The sequence below is a fragment of the Chroicocephalus ridibundus genome, chromosome 5, assembly GCF_963924245.1.
Source record: "Chroicocephalus ridibundus chromosome 5, bChrRid1.1, whole genome shotgun sequence".
NCBI lineage: Eukaryota > Metazoa > Chordata > Aves > Charadriiformes > Laridae > Chroicocephalus > Chroicocephalus ridibundus.
This window is the reverse complement of record NC_086288.1, coordinates 29,728,945-29,751,518: the sequence shown is the minus strand read 5'-3', so window position 1 is coordinate 29,751,518 and position 22,574 is coordinate 29,728,945. Positions and strand designations below refer to the sequence as shown.

Below are 22,574 nucleotides of genomic sequence, written 5' to 3'. Positions count from 1 at the left end.
GACTTCATAATCATGAGCTGTCCTTTTAAATGCACAGAAAAACCCAGATTTAATACCATTATGAGTAAAAGATGTTCTGCTTTATATGACAAAAAGTGTCAAAACCGATTGTTTTTGACTTTAAACTCATAATTTCTAGAAAAGAGCAAACATATAAACTCAGGAACAAGAGTGTAGACATGTTTACCTGGGTATGCTCAGTATCTAGCGCTCTTTCATTGTTTATTTCTCTTTTTCACTAAATAAAAATAATTCTTCAAAACATATTACTCAGTTGGGAAAAAAAAAAAAAAAACAAACATCTGAAATTCTCAGGCATTTATCTTCCTTGCCTTTTTTTTAAAAGTTACCTGATAATCAGCAGGGTGAGGAGTACCAGGACCTGAAGATCCAAATGCTACTGTCCTTACACATGCCAAATAAACATTTTTTAAAACTTTTATTTTCAATACTATGGGGATTTCAACATTGGAATACAATGACCATTTTAAGTGTTGGATCAGGTCTTTCATGGTGGGAAATCTGTCTGGAGGTAAGAAGGCTTTTTTTCTGTAACTGATTTCAGAGTTATGCTAAACATCATTGGTCCAAGCCCAATACGGGCTGCCCTCCTCTTTTTCTCCCTATCCACCCCGCCCCTTTTTTTTTTTTTGGTAGAGGAGAAACTACCGTGCAGACTCACATAATAATGGAGATTTTGCTTTGTACTAAAATAGGCTTTTATAATAGGAAACTAATAAAAGATTTGAACTGATAGCAGGGAAGCAAATTGTATTGGGTAATCTCTGATGTCAGTTTAGAACTGAGGCATCTAATATGATGTACAGCTATGTTCAACAGAAGAGGACAAGCATAAGGCTTCCGTGTGTACTTTAAAGGCTTGCTGGTAAAGACTTGACAGGTGAGCTGAAAACCTATTTCAAAATTAACATCTGTCAACAGCAAAGGAGAGAGGAGTTAAGACTATATCCTCATCAGCACTCATAAATATAGAAAGAATGAGTATCACCTTCTGAGTAATGTCCTCAACATTATTTAGAAGAATTAGACAAAGGGTTTTATGTCAAAAACTTAAATACGTGGTAACATGGTATCTTGAGTCTCTGTACCTACTATCAGGATACACACCCTCAAAAAGTCTCAGAACATTCACCTCAAAGTATGGTGGGGTATGAAAAAAATTCTCCTGACCAGTCTCTTAAGTTAATGGCTCCAGCTTATTGATGCAGTTCAGGACAGAAAACCTAAAAGGTGCCAAAGGCGTTCTGACCAATCAAGGTCTGAGACCAGGTGTGTGATGAGATCTGAGGATGACACTGTGGTGTCATTTAGAAGGTATTTCTCATTTCCCTCTTTTCAGTGCAGAGCGTAGATGGCAGATAAAATAGTGGTAGGACACACATAAAACTTACACAGATGGCACAGACAACTGATCTGCAAGTTGGTGGATAAAATGCAACCACTACATTTGTCAAGCAGAGCTAAAAGTGAACTTCAAGGAAACCATTGTGTTGCAGATGACTTGCATGACTTATGAGTGCTTGAGGACAAAACTAAGAAGCAAATGCAAAAAAGCTACAGAGGGCACCAAGCCTCTGTTCAACAAAGTGACTGGTCACATCAGGTGACCAAAAACAAGTGGTATGCCACCAAGTACCATTGACTTTACATAATCATGCACCAACCACAAAAGAGCATGCTATGTGAATGCGTCTTTTAGAGACACGTTCTACCACTTGCCTTTCTATCCGCATACCAACGCTAAACTGGTGTGAGATACAATCTTGCCAGTAGAGTGAAAGCATAATTCACTATTCATGCATTCACTTATGTAAAGTTATGCTTTTCACATTAAAATTACATCTCTGGTATTTTGTTGATAGTTAGCTATAGAGGTTGTATTTTAGAGAAATAGCCTTATTTAATAATAGCCCTAAATGGGGAAAAAGAAGAAATCAAACATCTATGGATGCTATTCATATTGCTTCTTCGTTAGGTAGTAATCCTATAAACTAAGTAAACTGAATCAGTTTGCATAGAAAATAAGTGTTCAGATTTCCTAGATACCCAAAATAACAGTAAGTTGGAAACCATATTTGCATTCATTTAACCAAAATCCAATATGTACATTTTCTCTAATTCTTAGAGTATTTTCATTTCAAATTAATTTCATATTTTCAACTACAAGATTAATCACTAATGTCCTAGAATATCAGTCTTATTAATACTAAGTTATGTACCCTGAATATCAGTAATATTTGGATTAATTGCAAACCTGGTGTTTTTTCTAGCTTGCAGTCTTGAGTAAATCAAACAGCCTTTGGATCTTTTTCATTCCTGATGTTTTGTAGGACTCAAGAGCTGTGTGTGGTTCATTATATGTGCCAGGAGCTGGTGTGATTGATTTCCCAGGTGGAAATCTCCAGTGAAGCACAAGAGGAAAAAAATACGCCAACAATAGCCTACAGCATATTCAGAAACTACATAAACAGAAAGTGCTTCCATCAGTACAGTACATTTATGGCATTCTTTCTTTCTTTTTAAACGTAATTCAAACACAGCGGCAGCCACCAGCTTAAATCTTTCTTGTCACGTAAGAGTGATTTTCAACCGTCTATTAACATCAAGCATTAACACCACTTGGTTATGCAAAATACTTTGCATGTATGTGCACAAATACATAGCCATATCAATAGCTGATAATATGCAAAATTGTTTATTCTTCAAGCCATGCATTAATGGTATAGCTACAGACCTTTTCAAAAGACATGCTTACCTGTGAAAAATCATGCCTTCCGTTTGCAATTTACATCACTGCTGTCTCTACACATGGTGTATGTTGCAGAAATCAGAGTATTTTTATACTCAGATACTTAAATATCGCAAGACAACTAGTACACATAGCAAAACAATAATGGGAGGAAGAACTGTAAATTTGTTGTAAATATTTTTTAGGGGAAAATAACTCAGTTGTGTGGACATAAGTTGTGTGATGCCAGTTGGCCTTGGTGCCTGAGATTTATCATTGGTATAGAGCACAATCCCTGTCCAACTGAATTTAGTATAGTTAGATGTAAATTAAGTTTTAAAAAAAAAAGTTTTATTGAAAACCAATATATTCCTAAGTCATGCAACTTTTAAAATCCTATTCAAAATACATGACAAGAACTAATATTCATCCATTAAATCATTTTTCACTCACCAATACAAACATCAAATTTCCCTATATTCACTTGTGCTCATCATCACAGAAAAAACACGTAAAACAATTTAGGTATGCACACTTGGTTTTAGACTGCTTCATTTGAGTATTCAACCTTGGTTTTTTTTTTCCTCAGGAAGTTTATTGTCAGGAAGTATAAAGCTGAAAGGCGGGGGGGAGCCACCTTTAAAGTTGCTAAACTTTAGAAGACATAAGGTATTCAAATCCTGGTTCTATATAACATAACTACAATATGGATTATTTTGGAACTTAAAAATTAAAATCAACAGTAAAAATCATACAGCAAATTTTAGTTGAATATAAATTGTAAGAAAAGAAGAAACTGCCTTGCTGGCCTGCTAACCACCTTGTTTGAACACTTTACAGCAAAACTAAGGTTTAATGGAAAGTTCTAAGGCTTTCTCACATTTTCTCCATAGCGCGAAGCACTCAAATGATATATCACGCTTTGTAGTGCAGACAGAAACGTACTACATGATCCTACATGAACCAAGACAATAACTTGGAAATTTTGCTCATGCAAGATTTGCATTAAAGACTACATACAGCTTGCATGAATCTGTTTTGCTTTGGAGAAAACAAAGTCAGAACTTGTGAAACATTGTAATCCTGAAGAGCACTGTTTGTTGTGTTAGAATATAAGCATAACAAAACAAATTAGTAATAAATCTCTATACTTGAACACCAAGTAAAAAGATGATTCTTCTAACCATCTCCATGCTACATGATAATACAAATTCCAGCAACACCAAATTGTATTTTGTGAGATGATTTATAGGGGAAAAAAAAGTGCAGTGCAGGTAGAATAAATGAATCCAAAATTATTTCACATTTAACAACCAGTGTCTGTCTTACACACTGACAAGGAATTGGCACATACATAATTTTCTAAAATATTGCTGTTATCACTATTTTTTGAGTCTACAGAAGTGAGAGCATAAACACAGGTGCTTCCACTCATACAAAAAGTACAATAAATCATATTTATGTACAATTTTAAGTAAATGCTAGTTGTTTAAAGTATTTTTGGTATGGATCTTACACCAGCTCAGCATTTTCCTAAATTACTATACTATTATATGTTCAATAACAGGAAAGATTGCTATTAGACTATAACACTAGTGGGGTTTTGTGACCTTGCAACTGGTGCTTGATTGTCTAATTCACAGTACATTCTTCCCACCTTACACAACTGCAGAGATTTTACATCCGCAAAACTTCTTCATGCAATTGCAACATAAGTTGCCATTAACCTGAGTTATCACATATTCTCTGTTTCAGAAAAAGATCTGTCCTATGCAACCAAAAACAGGAATTTATTAAAAACAACTTTAGATCAAGCAAGCCTAATACACAGAGATCACATGGCTAAAGACGACAGAAAAACAACTTTAGAGTTGATCTACAAGAGTAAAGTGAAAGATGCTGTCCTTCAAATTACTTACCTGGAATGAAAATTAAAGAGGCTCCAGAGCAAAACTAAATCACCAGTATTCTATAACTTGTATACAAATTGAAACAGTACATGCCAACAATTTTTTTTAAATTTAAGAAAAGATAATATTTAACCAAGTCTTCATAGCACAGTTGTGTGTAATTTGTCTTCTCCTTAGCTTGACTGGATCGCAAGAGTTCTGAATTTTAACAGCAGCAACAGAACAATAGGAGATTCGTGTATGCATTCCCGTCAGCCTAGCCACTCCCCTCTGTTACAGTTACCAGAGCTTACAACCAGCATTCAAAACCATCTCCAGCAACTTAAGAGGAAATATGTTTGAAAGATACCTGAATAATAATTCTTCAGCTGAGAATACTTCACTTATCCCAGAATCACAGAGTTGTAGGGGTTGGAAGGGACCTTTGGAGATCATCTAGTCCAACCCCCCTGCCAGAGCAGATTCACCTAGAGTAGGTTGGACAGGAACACATCCAGGTGAGTTTTGAATATCTCCAGAGAAGGAAACACCACAGACTCTCTGGGCAGCCTGTTCCAGTGCTCTGTCACCATCAAAGTAAAGAAGTTTTTCCCTATGTTCAGATGAAACTTCCTGTGTTCCAGTTTATGCCCATTACCCTTTGTCTTGTTGCTGGACACCACTGAAAACAGTCTGACCCCACCATCTTGACACACGACCTTTAGATATTTATAAGCATTGATGAGATCCCCTCTCAGTCTTTTCTTCTCCAGGCTAAACAGACCGAAGTCTCCCGTTTTTCCTCACAAGAAAGGTGCTTTAGTCCCTTGATCATCTTTATAGCCCTCAGCTGGAGTTCCTCCAGGAGTTCCTTATCTTTCTTGAACCGGGGAGCCCAGAACTGGACACAGTACTCCAGATGCAGCCTCACCAGGGCAGAGTAGAAGGGAAGGATGACCTCCCTTGACCTGCTGACCACACTTTTTAATGCACCCCAGGATGACATTGGCCTTCTTGGCCACAAGGACACATTGCTGGCTCATGGTCCACTTGTTGTCTGCCAGGACTCCCACATCCCTCTCTGTAGAGCTGCTTTCCAGCAGGTCAACCCCTAACACCTCCCTAGGTGCAATACCCTACAATTGCCTTTGTTGAACATCATTAGGTTCCTCTCCGCCCAACTCTCTAGCTTGTCCAGGTCTTGCTGAATGGCAGCACAGCCTTCTGGTGTGTCAGCCACTCCTCCTAGTTTTATATCACCAGCAAACTTGCTGAAGGTGCACTCTGTCCCCTCATCCAGGTCATTGATGAATATATTGAACAAGACTGGACCCAGTACTGACCACTGGGGAACACCACTAGCTACGTGTCTCCAACTAGACTCCATGCCATTGATCACAACCCTCTGAGCTCTGCCATTCAGCCAGTTCTCAATCCACGTCACTTTCCACTCCTCTAACCCACATTTCCTAAGCTTACCTTTGAGGATGTTACAGGAGATAGTGTCAAAAGCCTTGCTAAAGCTAAGGTAGGCAACGCCCACTGCTCTCCCTTCATCCACCCAGCCAGTTGTGTCATAATAGAAGGCTATCACATTGGTCAAGCATGATTTCCCCTTGATGAATCCATGTTGACTACTCCTGATAACCTTTTCCGCCACATGCTTAGAGATGACCTCCAGAATGCGCTGTTCCATCACCTTTCCAGGGATGGAGGCAAGGCTGATTGGCCTGTAGTTTCCTGCGTCCTCCTCCTTCTTGCCCTTTTTGAAGGTTAGCATGACATTGGTTTTCCTCCAGTCCTCAGGCACCTCTCCCATTCTCCATGACCTTTCAAAGATGATGGAGAGTGGCTTTGCAATAACATCTCTCAGCTCCCTCAGCATTCAAGGGTGCATCCCATTAGGGTCTATAGATTTGTGGGTGTTGAGTTTGCCTAAGTGATCTCTAATCCGATCCTCCTCAACCAAGGTAAAGTCTTCCTTTCTCCAGACTTTTTCCTCTTACTTCCTGCGTCTGGGATTCCTGAGGGCCGGCCTTAGCAGTAAAGACTGAAGCAAAGAAGGTATTCAGTAACTCTGCCTCCCCTGTATCCTCCATCACCAGGGCACTTACCTCATTCAGCAGTGGGCCCACATTTCCCCTAGTCTTCCTTTTGTTACTGGTGCACTTGAAATCCTTCTTGTTGTTCTTGTTTGGGTTTTTTTTCATAAAGAGTACAGAATACTGCTGTATACAAGTTATTCACTACAGTAGGCAAGAATTAATTTTGTTCTGGGCAACTCTGCTATAAAAAGTTATGATTACAATTAATTACATTTGACAGATTTTAATCATCATTCTCTTATTTTTACCCTTTCATTAAACTGATATCATTACAATACAAGCTGTCCTATTGAATCATTTATCAGGAAACAGAATTCTTGAAGTAGCATCAGAGTATTTTGTAGTCTAAAACGGGTGGGAACACATATCAGGCAAACATATTTAAGACTATTTAAGCACACAATTATGTTTGCTATCAGCTATAGACTTCGTGAGAGTTCAGAAACTGGTTTTATTCTATGCTGTAAGACAAGCAAAACATGAAAGAAACTGCAAATTTTGCTTACAACTTTTTAATGATTCACAGATACCCATGAATAGAATTAGAATCAGTGATGGGAATGCAAATGAGACAGTCATACCAATGCTTTTACTGGAATGATTTTTTTCCTCGTTACAGAATGTGTCACTGTATATTTTTGAAGTATAAGAACATTGAACCAGTCCAACTGTGAATTATAATACATTCATTTTGTATAGCAGAAAAATCTGTTGTATATTTACACTGTTTTGAATCTAAAAATCTATGATGTCTGCATATAGATTACTGAAGTAAATTCTTAATAACTTCATTTATACTTGAAAGCATTTTCATCCTTATTTTAATAAGAAAACAGAAACCCTAACATAGATTTTAATCCTAAACTTAAGCAAAACGGGTCACTGAAACCGGCTTACAAGTTATCCACAAAACCTTTTTTCCTCCTCAAGAACATAAACAAATACTTCAACAAAACACTGTTCCAATATACTAAAGACAAATACATGCATGAATTCTTATAATCTGTTTGTCATAAATTGTCACAGTAAGAGACCCAGAGCTTCCAGGGCTCTGGTGGGGACAGAGGAAGCCTTTATGCCAAGGCAGTCTCTCCAAGAAGAGGCCGCCAAGCAGGGATGATCTGAGATAACCTACTTTCAACCTCATGAGGACCTTGCAAGTCCCTTGCCTCAGAAGCTGAGAAAGATATGCGAGTCCCACTGATAGCTTGCAAGCTCCAAGCCCATCTCACACTGAAGCTAATAACAGGTCTGGCAGGCAATGAAGGACCAGCTGCTGCATTGGGTCAGGAATGACTGACAAAGGACACATCATATAGCTACATCCTAACAGTGAGAATATTTTGATCATTTTTAGCTTCTCTTACCTGTAACACCCTAAACTTCAGTCTATTTGTCAGTAAACATGTAAAGGTAACACAAGACAAGCCCCACTAAGGATCAGCATGCAGAAAAAAAATTTGCATATGCAGATCCTTTATTTTGGTTTAAAGGGACAGGAGGAGAATATAGAACAAAAAAGCTTGTAGGTCAAGATAAAGACAGGGAGATTACCTAGTAATTACCGTTACAGGCAAAGCAGACTCAGCTTAGGGAAATTTTACTTTAGTTTATTGCCATTTAAAATAGATTCAGGGAGTGAGAAACAAGAAGACACACATTAAAACAACACCTTTCCTCACCACTTTTCCCAGGCTCAGCTTCAGTCCTTCATTCCAGACTTCCCTACACACCCTAAAGTGGCACAAGGGAATGGGAGTTACAGTCAGTATACGTTGGTTTCTCGCCTCCACTCCTTCCTTCTCACACTTTTCCTCTACTCGAACGTGGGTTCCCCTCAGGCTTCAGTCCCTTCAGAATACCTGCTCCACCATGGTCTTTCCACAGGCCACAATTCCCATCAAGCAAAATCTGCTCCAGCATGGAGTCTGCACGGGCTGCAGTCCCTCTGGAATATCTATCTGCTCCAGCATGGGTTCTCCACAGGCTGCAGGGGAAAGTCTGCTCTGATGCCTGCAGAACCTCCTCCTCCTCCTCTGCTGTTCCACACTCTTTTTATTCCCTCCTCCTTTATCTGTCTGACATTTTCTGCCTTTTCTTAAATATGTTTTCACAGAGGCACAAACTTGTCTAATGCGTTCAGCTCTGTCATGTGGTGGGTCCATTGCAGAGCCATAAGGAAATGTCTGGCAGGAGGCAGTCCCTGACCTCTTCCCACAGAAGCTACACCTGCAGCCTCCCCAACCCGCTACTAAGCCTTGCCACACATACCCAATACAAGTATCATTTAATGGAAACACAGGGACATCAGAAAGTCTTCCTTGGGAATTTACCTACTGGATAAAAATCAACTGATTCAAACTGTGTAAGATAGAAGCATATACTTAAAAAAAAAAGATAAGGCTAAATTAGGGTGATTAAATACATATGTCTTTACATAGTTACATTTTCTTATATACTATAGCTAACTTAAACTTAACTTGCAGTCAGACTCTGGTTCTGAAAAAAAATAAAACTGAATCCTGAAAAGACAACTATTCACGAAAACACACAAAGCATTTGCTTTCCCTAAAGTATGTTTAAATCCCACTGTATCATTATCCTGGAAGTTGTTTGTAGTCAGTATATCTCATTATTTGAAACCTGTTTTTCTCTAACTCCATTGGCACAGGATAATATTACCATCTTAAATGAAAAAAATTAAAACATTTATGAATAACACAGTTACAGCATGGCTGCATTAGCGTTACCTCAAAACTTTACAGTCAGAAAATTAAAAAGCTACTTTATTTTGAAGAGTGCCACTACATTAGATGCTTCTAACTTGTTTGGTGATTGCTTTCTTGCTTTAGTATCTTATATTTTGATAAATCTTTTACTTGTTAAATATATGTTACTAAATACTCAGCATGAGAATGCAAAGCATGGACAGGTAATGTTAATGAAAAAGAAAGAAGTTCTTCAAGATGTGTTATTCATTTGTTCTCCTTTTTTAATGTAGTATCCGATACACAAGACAGATGGTCAGAATTTCCCCAGCCAGCGGTAAGAGAGAATGCTTTCAATCCACGAGCCTTTGCAAGATGACCATTTCTCGTTAAAGTACATACAGTGTTTCTTCACCTATTCTTTCCTCATATTCAGATTTTAGGAATACAATAGCTGATATCGGTGATGCAAAACTCTACAGTAGAGTACAGGTATGATCTGGGAGTCTGCAATCATTTATAACATTTCTTAGTGGAACTAATTATCCCAATCAAGTCTTTTACCATTGTCATGTAGTTTAGAAGCTTGCTGCCAAAGAACTTACTCCTGACTACCAATCTCGGACTTAAAAATGCTTAATAAGCCAGCCCCTGGGCCCAGAAAGATGCTGATGGATGCCTCATACGAATATTTACCAGTGGGAATAGTTAAACATGCAGTGCTCCCACGCACAAATTGGACAGTCACCAAAGTACCCCAGCGAAAAGTTTAGTAAATCAGATGTAATCCTGTGTCTTATCTCCTCAGCTCACAAATCACTCATTCATTTTACTTTAGACAGCCATTGGTTAAAAAAAAAAAAAAAAATCAGCAACAATCAGAATACTGGAATAGAGCTAGTTAAGCAATTAGTATTTTAACCAGCTCATTTTAAAGACCTAACATTCATCTATTTTTAAAGTTATTAATGTGTCAAAAAGTATCTTATAATTTATTTAAAATGGTAAATTGACACTTTACTTCACTTTTACACACACACAAAAAAAATCCACCACAGAACACCACATGACAGCCTTTTTGATATAGAATTATTTCAGTTGCAGGCAGAAACTAAGAATGGAAAATTTCAGCCAAGCAACAAGTTATTCTGAACATCTAAAAAAAAAAAAATTCAAATTATATAAAATCACAGTTGTCATACAATTCCAAGTTTATTTACAGTCAGAATATATTTCTTTAAAATATATTGAAATTGAAACAATGAAGTAATTTTATAATGCTAATGGATCACATCAGACATAACTGACAATTTTTAAGGTAGTACGTCACTTTATAGACATAAACAGATTCACATTATCAAGGACAAGCAGTTCATATAAGATTCCAACAGGAAGTTGTATAGTCAACTATATCATATTTCTTGAAAGGTTTATTACAGGGAATATGGAACAATATTTTTGTAAGAACTAGGGAAAAAAGGAAAATGTTAAAGTCAAAGATGGAATGATCACATTCAAAGTTATAAAAGTGCATACTAAGATTTGAAAATATCTCACCCTTTTAATATGTTATTTTTAAGGTATGAAAGTCTTTATTGTGGCAACTAGAGCACTAAATATTACAACTGCAGACTTCACAAGATGCGATCATTTAAAAATGCAGACCTCTCAAGATGTAAATGATTACAAATTTCACACCATTTTGTGAAAATTACTTTTCCCTAATGTGTAAATACTGCCTACTGTGAAAATCATGTTCCACACTATAGTATTGTTCATTTAAGCATGTTATTTCTATTTATTTGTACATCTGTACCATTTTGTTGTTCTATAACTTTAAAATGTTTTCACTCCAAGGTGATAGTTCCCAAAACGCATTACACTGACAGAACTGGAAACTGAAATTCTGCATTTTTTTTGCTCTAAGAACTGCCAAATGTCAATAGTGGTATTAAGTGCTTTTATAATACTCTCTGAGCCTTTAATATTTTCTATACTAAGAAATGTAAATCAGCTCAAGACAATGTCAGAGCCACATACAGGTGAACTGTTACTGAAAATGTATAAATGCAAATGTAGACAAAAGCAAACTACCTTAATCTTAGTCCAAAAAGTCTGTTGGAGCTCTGCTGACTGCAGAAGTGGTTTTAAAGGTCTAAAGTACTATCAAATTAGTTGTTCTTAAGTATTAATAAATATACTAACACAAAATCCTGATCCAAAAGACCACTTAAACTGTATGAACTACTATATATATACACACTGAATCCATTTGTACTGGCTAAAATGGGATTCACTATGCACAGGATAAAGTCAAACTGCACAGCAGTTGTAAGCGTTTTTCCCCAGTTGCTCAAGCATACCTAGGGACTCAGAGAGCTGAGGTTCAAAAAAAGTCTTCACACAACTAATTCCTAGTAACCTTGCAACATATGTGCTGTATTTACACAAGCATATCTCAGACAGCAGACTTTGGTATTACAGCATTGAAAGAACTTTGTTCAGGCTTCTGCTTTTTTGTTGATGGTGTTAACTAGTTACAACTACTTCAAACTTATGCACTTCACAATAAAATCTTTATTATTTGAGCATATAGCATTATTCATGCAGGCAATTTTTTCTTTGAAGTAATTGATAAATAAATTTGTACAACAAATTATGGCTTCTCTCTCAACCACATAGACCCAAAACTCCAGTTACTTTAATGGACTTACTCTGGATTTAGATTTAGTTTAGTCCAGAGTTTGGCTATCTCCTATACATAGATTTAACAGCCCATATCACAATCTACCTTTTTGTTTGTTTTTTCCCCCCACCATTTAGTGTTGATACAGCAAAGCACAGAACCTGAAAATGGTAGCATTTTTATAGTTTAAAGAGTCCTGTCACTTTCTGGCTCCTGCATATTTTATTATACACAACACACACACACACACAATAGGCTTTTTGCAAGTCCTTATCCCCTTACATTTATTTTACACATTGAATAGAGAAAAGCTCACGTTCAAAGTGTCTTCATCCAATGCATTTTCAAAAATTGTAAACAGGGAATTCTCCCAGAGCTTTCCCTCATTCAATCTATATTTCTCTTTGAATGAAACAGAATATTTCTAATTTTTTTCCAGGTAATACAGTAATTCCTATAAACCATGTGTTTACAAATGCATTGTGCAAGTCTTAACTCTATGAGAATACTCAAGCGATTTGTTCTGTTTGTGGTTAAGACATATGCTATTATCAAATAATGGAAGTTGGACTACTTTCTTTTTAAGTAATGGAACTTTTCCTACTGATTCAATAAGGATTGGATAAAGTATTTAGATTGCCTGCGTGAAGTTAAAGCTCCAATCATTACTAAGCCAGCATATCTAAACAGGTTTTCAGGACCTTAAAAAACACAAGTTAAATTGTCAAACTTTACTCTCTTGATAGTAAGCGAATTTCTCATGCTTCTAACACATTAATGTAAATACAGCTAGTGCTATGTTAAAATACCTTTAGAGCAGGAAGAGTTTCAGGAGGGAATACGTCACTTATGTCCAACTAAATATACCCTCTGATCATGAGATGGTACGGTTTAGTTAGCTCTGTTTAGACAGGTAGCAACCAAGCTGCACTTAAGAGTACTATAAAAGTGGCAAAAGCAGATTAATACCACTTTTCTATCTGTCATGTCCGGAAACAACAATGTTATGCCTATGGTTTTTGGAGGGTCACTCCAGCAGTTGGCAAGTACTAAGGCTTAATGCTTAAAGACAAATGGATCAAAACATCCCTACTTCCCAAGTGAGACTAGAAGTTTAGAAGTAAAAGTTTTCTGTATTAGCATTATGTATCACAGATTTATTTTTTTTTGGCCTCTGATATTCCAGTTTTTGAGAAGCTTTGATACAAAAAACAACATAACTGCAGATATCAAAAGCCACTTCTCTTATTTCTCTATATAATAAACCATTTCTTCTTGAAATAATATAAAGTAGAATTACGCCAGTATTACCTCGTATCAATACTGCCACCATCAAATTAATTTAATCTCCAGAAAGCTCAACTAACTTGCATATTCTAATTAATATCATGCTGAAAATAGTTAATGATGCTAAATTATAGCAATCTTTTTAAAAGGATCGAATTTGTCAATCTGCATTTAAGCTATAAACATCAGGTATGAAAATGAATTGGTTTTGAAGTAACACTAATTCTGAAAGGTCCCACTTAAGAAAATTATTTCCTTGCATGATTTTTTTATATTTAATCAAGCTACCAATAAAGGATTATAACTCAGAGCAAATTGCTGCGTTGTATCACTCTTCCTATTGCTCTGAGCAGAACCCCCCCACTTTCTTCCACCAAGAGTTTTCACAGAGAAGACCCTTCATCAGACATAGTCTCCACAAGGATCTGTACAGGTACACAACAGAGTATGGCTTTAAAACTATGTTAACACAAGATTGTTTCCTCACCATTAAGAGATTTTTTTATTAATGTCTAATTCTATGCCATCATAGATGTGTTCCCCCAATAACAACCTCACACTATACAGATTGGCACGAGCAATTGCCGAGTAAAAATTCTCAAATTCCTAGAGAGTGCTAGTTCATTAAAGAGTGCTAGTTCATATGCCCCCACTTTCAATGAATAAATAGCTGTCTTAAAAAGGTCACCCCACTACCTGTTGAAATTCAAAAAGGTAATCCAATAAAGAGAAGGTCAAGCAGCCATACTGAATGATCTGCAAAGCAGCACTAATTTATCAGCAAATTTATACTTTTGCTGATGCTCTTCAGTTAATATTTACAATGTCATATTTTAAATGGAATAAGTGTGTTGACAGCTACATAATACTTGTATTGTAGTTTTCACGTTTTGTAGCAAAAAATAAATAAATCTAACAATGTTCCTGTGAAGAAAACATAGTTATTTTTGTTTGGATAAAGCCTGGTCATGAACCTGATGGATTAGCCACTCTGCCTGCTGTCACACAGAATACACTGCAGAGACAAATAAGGTCATAGGTTTCTGCACAAAACCATTAAACCTTTTTTATTTTGCACGTTGGTTTCTTTAAGATCCTAGAGTCAGCGTTGCACTTCATATGTCAACGTGGGTTTGGTTTGGGGTTTTTGGTTTTTGTTGTGGTTTGGTTTTTTTTTTTTTTTTTAAGTTCGCTTCCCTTGACAGTATCTGTTCAGCACATGGGTTTCTCAACGTGAAAGGGTATCTATGAAAATTCAGGTCTCATTAGTACAGTACAAACAATAGGTAGCCTTAATAGGGGACTGGACAGTGGGAGGAAATGCCCAAACAATCATTGGCAGGAGATGAAATTTAATCTACCAAACATCTTCAGAATGCTACACCACGAATCTAATACACAAGGAACCTGAACTGAAACACATCATCCTTGTACAGATTCAGATAAATTTTTTTGTCAGGAGGAGAGCATTTAAACAGGGAAAAGAAATTATGTAGGCATAAGAGAATTTTCAGGAAGCTGATAAATAATTTTTCCTTATTTAAAGAAAAAAAAAGTTTGAATAGACCATAATGCAACATAGAATTGTACAAATACACAGAGTGCCACTCAGAACAATAATATAAACACTTCAAGAACACCAAAATCTGGAGCATATTTCTTGGCCAAAAATAACATGCAATGAAAAAATTGCATAAATAAGTACAAGAAGATAAGCTATACTGATATATAGCAGATCAAACATATAAACATGACAGCGGTCGGTCACTTGAACCTGCAAGTGCTGTTATCTAACACATTATGTCACCCTATCAAGTCTGACAGGGAACACAATGAAACAATGATAAAAGAAGTTACGTGGCAGCGAATAGCATACATATGACAATATCTTTTCCAGGAGGTCTTAAGAATATGTACTTGTATAAACTGACAAATAACAGTATATAAGATAACTAAAAGTCATCAGACAACTTGCTTTCAAATAATCAACATCTGAAAATTACTAGGGTTGACTATTTATGAGGCAAGAGAAAGTTCATTAATACATAATTATTATTTTCAGTAACTATATTTATTACAGTTTTACTGTTAATACTGATGCATTTCAGGTTCTATCAAGGTCATTACAAAGCCTTTAGTTTGCCTTCAAATTCCTGTATCTGTTTTTCAAATAATCACTGGATATAAAGGCAAAATGTAGACTTTTAAAAGAAATTTTGGAATTACTGTTGCCAATTCTACAGCATGTAAAAAATGTTGATATAAACAATAATCAACAGAACTGTATCAGTGATTTAAAAAAATCAGTGTTTGTCAAATACAGATATCTTTACAGAATATGTGATTTTTCAATTTCTTAAACACTGAAAGGTAGCTCTGCATTTGAACATGCCATTATGAGGCCACTGAAAAGTATTTATCATTCCACTATTCCTTAACTATGAACCACCATTCTCCATTTTCAGGTGCTAAACATAAAATTGTTCATGTTGTCAACACAGTAGCAAAACACTGCCATTCTTTCTAACAATATTAACAAGTAACACAGAGTCAGTAGTTTTAATCAACACAGAGAAGTTTCAAAAGAGCATATCCTTTTTCACATATTCAAAGTTAAACAGCAGAATAAAAATGACTCATGTAATTTTAGTCTACATCAGGAAAGCTGGCTGTTGTAAGGAGAAGAAAAAAACCACACCCCAGTTTTTAATGAGAGAACAGAGGATCAGAGATGCACAAAGGATGGGTACTAGAATGTAAAAGGTGTAATGCAAGTTACCAGAAAAAGAACAGAGGACAGCAGCAGTGAGAATGAACATGACTACAAGTCGAAGATGGCACACATTCTATGCTTGTAGAGAGGTTAAAAAAACCCTACAACAAGCAACAGAGCAACGCTAGAAAGGAAAATGATCACGTGCATTTCAGAACACAGTAAAGAGGATGTGCAATATATAGCATGGAGTTCACACCAGAATGAGGAAGATAAAAAAAAAAAAAACAAAAAAACACTTTACTTAGTGAACACCATTTATTCTGTACACCCTAAGGCAAGATCCCATGGAAAACAGAGTGTCATGATATAATTAAAGATTGTATCACAAACTATAGATACAGTAAGGCCATATTGATGTTACTTGTACAATCTCAAATCAAAGCCTCTCAGACCAATTTAATGGCTTCTGTAAACAATGTAAATACATGCAAATATTCTAGATGGATGCTGTACGTGATCTTTACTGTTGGGTAATCTGAGATCATAAATACATAGAACATCCTAACACAGTATGCGATTTCTCAAAAACTGAGAGTATGAATAAATTTTAGTATTTTCCTTAAGTTACAGCAACAAGCTTCTGCCACCTTTTTATCACGCATAACAGCAAAATATATCTCAACTGAAAAAATTGAAAAATACAGCAACAGCAGCAAGATATTGCACTTCTCACAAGACAAACTATTAATGCTCCCTTCCCTGTGCCAAGCAGAATTAACTGTCATAAATCATTTCTACTGCAAGTAGAAAGCATGGGTTTTGTTTGCTGTCCAATTCATCTGTTGTACATACAACTTCAAACATTACAGTTTCATCATTCATGAGTGTGTTACTTCTGATAACATCACTAATGTTATTTTTCACTAAGCATATAAAATCTATTCTATTTTAAAATCTATTCAACAAAAGTTGTTCCTAATTTTTAACAAAAGACAATGACCACTTTTTCCTTTTCTTTTTTTTTTTTTTAAATATAAATTGAATAGACAGTTCTTCTTGCATGAAATGTAACTAGGGGACAAGGTCATACCTTTCAAAAGGAGAATGGTTTCTGTTACTAAATAAAGCACAAGCTCCAAAATACTTTAAAGTTCTTTATAGTTCTACTTCAAGCATCATACCCCTTACAACAAAGCTTATATTCACACACATCCACATAGAATTAATATTTTTTTACAGAATTGAAGTTTCACAGAAGTTTAGAGTAAAAGGCAGCATTTATTTAAAAAAATTCTCTCAACAATAGAAAAAGAACTGGACAAAACTAGTATCTGTTCTAAATTATGAAGATAGAAAAAATATACTTATTTTAATACAGCAAACAACTCCCAAGTCAATGACAACTTGTTCCAAAAACCTAAAGAATCAAAAATCCTTTTGTAATAATTGAAGTCCCTTAATAAGTACACTTAAATGAATGGTAAGGTTTGTCCAACAAAGGAGAGAAGAACACCTAGGGTTTTGGGTTTTTTTTTAATTCAGCAACACCTTGAAGTGGAAAGGGGTGCCTTTCTTCACTGGTAAAGATATTTCTTATTCCATTTGGGAGAACTTTCCAGGGGAAAGCTAGTATCATTATCAGGCTTCCTAGCTGGAATCAGTTTGCCTCACATTTAAGAGTGCTTTACACTAAACTCAGTGGGGTTAAAGGAATTTTCTCCAAAAAAAAAAATTAAATGGAATGTCAATTATAATGCTGCTAACATCGAAAATACACACTTAACTCCTCCAAAGTTTTGAAAAAATTCAACTCAGAGTGAATAATTTATATATAGGGGGAGGGGGGTGTTCAAAAATGCTTTCGCCCATGGTGGTAGAACAGGATTTAAACTCATGCAGTGTGAACAGCAATACTGAAGCAATAAGGAAACAAGGCTTTTACTTTCCTCTCCTGGCAATAGGATTATGAATACATTTTATCTTCAGCCTTACTTCACAGAATTCTTTAAAAAAAAAACAATAATAATCTTAATTTAATTTGTACAGAAAACATTCTGGTTGTAGAAGAGGAAAATGAGACATTGAAAATGGCACCTAGAGTTCAAATGAAAATACTAATTAACAATTGAGCTTTGCTATATGTTGTACTCTATAATATTTTGTTAAGAGATGGTCATCAGTAATTCAAGTCTCTATTTTAGCCATACTTTCATGTTCATAAAGCTGCTATCAGACAGAAAAATAATAAAACCTTTAAGTATAAGGTATCTAGTTTGAGGAAAAGCCTAACATTATTACACTTATCAGAAATATCTTGCCCCATTTCTATCAAGTAAATATGCATCTGTGTCCTGTATCGGACGACTTTGCCCGTCCTCCAGGTATGCCCAGAGGGCGATGTAGGCTATAATGACCCATCTGTTCACTACTGGCAAGTAGCAAACTTCTAATGAAGACAGATGTGGGTCACCCTGTACAAGAAGGCTGCAGGGTGCTAATGAATCCACCTAATGGTCACTACCTGCCACTGCTGACTGATTGATGAGCAAAAGGGTTAAGCTTCAAAAGCAAAGAAAAGTATTTCAGGTAATCATTAGTCTTACTAGGATATATCTGTCACACTCCTTAATACACACACACTTTAATGTTGTCTTCTCCCATTAAAAGAAAAAAGGATATATATACATACGTATATGCTTCTATTACTTTTCTTTGGACAACCTTAAAAGCTGACATGAAAACTTTATGAGAAATTCATTACTTTTATTACCCAGAAAAATAAAAGTTCACAACATTCATAGTGATTTATAAACACATGACCTCTGACACTAACAGTAAACCCAAAAAAAACTTCAAGGAAATAGCTACCAGTTGCAAAACTCTACATTTATTCGTACTTTCTAAATAATACAACCTGACAGAAGTGTAGGAAGGAAGTTTCTATGGTGAACAGACTACAAGTTAATGGATTTTTTTTTTTTTTTAATAATGATTAACACAAAAGCTAGTGACAATTTAACTCATTCTACCAATTTCCACATGAAGGTGATGGCATCACAAAAGCCAACTACTTATGAGCAAAGTATTGATGCAAATCCAACCGTTCATCAATTCAGGCAGTGAACAAGGGTCAGAGAGTTGCAGTGGGGAAGCTCCAGTGAGGGAAGTCTCTCTAGAGAAAAAGGAAAGAAAAAAACCCAAAACAAACCCATCCTATAGTGAAAAGCATCATGACTTTGAGCTAGTGCGGGGTGAAACCTGCAGAGAGTGTTACCATCTGCCAGGATTCACCAGGATATTGTCAATAAACAGCTGCAATAAAGCAAAGTCACAGCACTATCCAAAAGTATAGAGAAGTAATAAAATGATAGGTAAAGTTAAAAACAGTAAGAAGTGTTTTATATAACAGCTTTTGAGGATCAGTGGATCTCTTGCTTTTAGAATCTATTCATTTCTTTTCAACACACTACAAAAGAATCCACTAACTTTATTTCTGATGTAACTCTACTAACAGGAGTTAGGAAACGCACATATACTAAGTGCTACAAATCACCCACTGGGAAAGATTCTTTAACAGATATACCATGTAATAGTAGATTAAAAAAAAAAAAAAAAAAGAACAAAAACAATCCTGTAGTAACATTAAACAAATAATACGTTGCATCAGTAGCTGGTCTGATAAAAATGAGGAAGACATTCTTACTAGATGACAACATTTAAATTCTTTGCCATGCTCATCTGTTGAATAACCCTTAATATGCCCTGTAACTTCTTTACAACCTTAACTGTAAACTGAACATCAGGATCCCAGCACATTCATTTTGCAAGGCTCAACACATTCATACAGGGGAGGATGGGAGGCAGAGAAGGAAGGCACTGGCATTTTAGGATAGAATGTTTGAGAAGTAAAGAGTATTGTTACATCCTTATCCTAGGCTAAAAGTAAAAGTGAATTTTTGGTTTGATAGAAGTCATGTAATTTTTATCCAAGTCATAACCTATTAAAAACTCCTGAAGTTTCAACAAACAAAAGGTAACACCAAACAATTTTTAATTCTCAGTATTATAAGACAAAAACCAGCCTTCTCAAATTTTAAGTCACAACACTATTTTTGAACAGAATGAGAAATGGCTTTGTTAATCTTGTGTATGTATTGAACCTACTTTTTCATCCATATTTTAAAAATCCATATAAAACTAATGAGTCAGTGACACTCGAAAATTTACCTTGCATATAAGCAATGATTTCTAGTAAATGTAAGGAAATTTATGTCTACTCTGTGAGGGTACAAATTGCAGTTTTGCGTAATATATGCCAAGAGAGACTCCAGTGTAAGTTACCTTTTCAAACAGATTTAAATTCACAGATGATTTACTGTTGTTCCCAGAACTGAAATGATTAAGCAGCCTCATTCTTTTGCCTGAGGCAACAGAAGCTCTTCAAGATCCAGTAACTCCAATCTATATGATCCTGAGAATTCTCTTTTGCAACAAGCTACTAACATTACATACAAGATGAAACTCACTATATATGGTTGAGTGATTTATAACAGAGGCTTTCACTGATTTATCCCATGACAACAAGCTAACAGTAGTGAGGTTAGTAACAAACAAAACAAAATAAAGCTTTGAGAGTGAATGGGTACCAAACATAAGCAAAGTGTAGCAAAACCAAAGTAATTGGTTATTCATGGGATTATTCACAATATCATTGGCAAATAAAAGCTATCACAATCTAGAAATACACCCTTAGCATTTAAAAAGAAACTCAAGTATTAATATCATAATAGCATGGGTACAGTGCATTCCGAGGGGGACTTCTGTGTTTTTCAGTTATCTCACTTGCCTACTGAGGACAACCTCCAATTTCTAAATGAGAAAGTCTTATAATTCTAATAAAATCTGGTCATTAGGCACACAATTAATGCATCTTCTATTTTTATCTGTCATATCCTTTTTGCTTTAAATGTGTAATTACAACTGAGAAAGTATAGTGTAGCTTTAAAAACTTATAGTCCATACACAGGAGACATTCCTGCTTTGTTAAAATTAAAGATGACAGCACACAGAAATCTAGTAGTGTCTACCAATTCAGTCCTCCCACCATCACACTTTTTTTACAGGTCTTTTGGACAGAATCTCATTTCCCTATATATGCATGCTTCACTCCTGCATCAGTCAGAAAAGACAGACCCCTGAGTAAAAAATATGCTGTTGCATACTTAAATAGTGTAGTATAGACATTAAACAAGCACTGAAGTTTAGGACTACTTAGGGAAAATTGCTGTTAGTATTCACAGGTTCAGTTTAACTTCGAAACTGATTTAAGTGTATAATCTTAAGGTAAAATCTGTAGATATTTAAAAAGGAAGACTGATAAGAAGACACCATGTACAAAACTTGTGATACATGTGTTCACACATCATCTGAAAACAAGTGATGGTTCAAAGGACTCAGCTACTGATCAGCTAGTTAGAGATACGATGGGGGAGGAGAAAGTGCTCTATCCAAATCCTGCTTTATTTCCTTACATTCTATTCTCAACTCACATAGAAAGAGTTGTTACACGTATCCTACCCTCCTTTCTCAAACATGACCATCTTCACGGATCCAGAGGAATATAGCAGATTGTTAACTAGTGTCAAAATAGTAACATAGTACATCCACAAGCTACTGCTTTTTTTTCAACTATTGCATTTCGAGAAAATGAATCAGATATTTACCAGACTGACAAAAGATACATCTCCAACACAGAGTCAATAGTGTTTTTTTATGTAGTATGGCAAGTGAATATATTTCTAACCTCAGGATGTCCCAAATTTCATAGGGATATGTATGTGTTGCAGGTTCAAAACATATACATATGCATAAACACAGTAACAAAATCAGAACTGAAGAACTGACAACAAGCTTCAAGTTTTTAAATAATTTTCTGTTAAGGTATTAGAGCTAATCAAATGCGAAGTCAGAATTTGCTTTCATTTTGGCGATTGACAAAGTATATCCCATCTCACCTGAAACATTCTTTGTTCTCAAAAATAAAGGAATCTATTCACTAAAACCTTCCAGAAATTTGAGTCAGAAAAAAAAATCCAACCAAAATCCGCATGGAGAACAGAAATTGATCAAATTTACAAGCCTTTGATAACAAACTCTTTTGAAAGAAGCACATTTACACAAATCTGTGCTAGTCCAAAGCTTTTCTCTCTTCTCATCTGGATTATAGAGATGGATTTCTAAATCACGTTATTTTCCATCTCTCTTCAGCAAGCTTTTGCATAGTCGAAGATTACTACAGTAAGTCCCCTTTTGTTATTTACATTAACTAATACAGCTCATTTATTTTTTCTATCTAGGAACACCTTCTAAATCTCTCATTAGTCGCGTTATTTTCCTCTAAACTGACTCTGATTGGTCTCCGCATTTTTTAGTCT

At 35.6% G+C, this 22,574-nt stretch overlaps 1 long non-coding RNA gene across 2 annotated transcripts in view; it reads right to left on the bottom strand.

The window, feature by feature from the left end:
* LOC134516249 (uncharacterized) overlaps positions 1-22,574 on the bottom strand; it is a 61,833-nt gene that overhangs the window by 4,604 nt on the left and 34,655 nt on the right. Inside the window, exon 4 of one of the 2 annotated variants that reach the window (XR_010071261.1) lies at positions 18,193-19,312. The exons of the other annotated variant lie outside the window; for it this stretch is intronic. This is a non-coding gene — a long non-coding RNA (uncharacterized LOC134516249). Of the gene's footprint in view, positions 1-18,192; positions 19,313-22,574 lie in introns of those variants that run through there. 2 annotated transcript variants of the gene reach the window in all.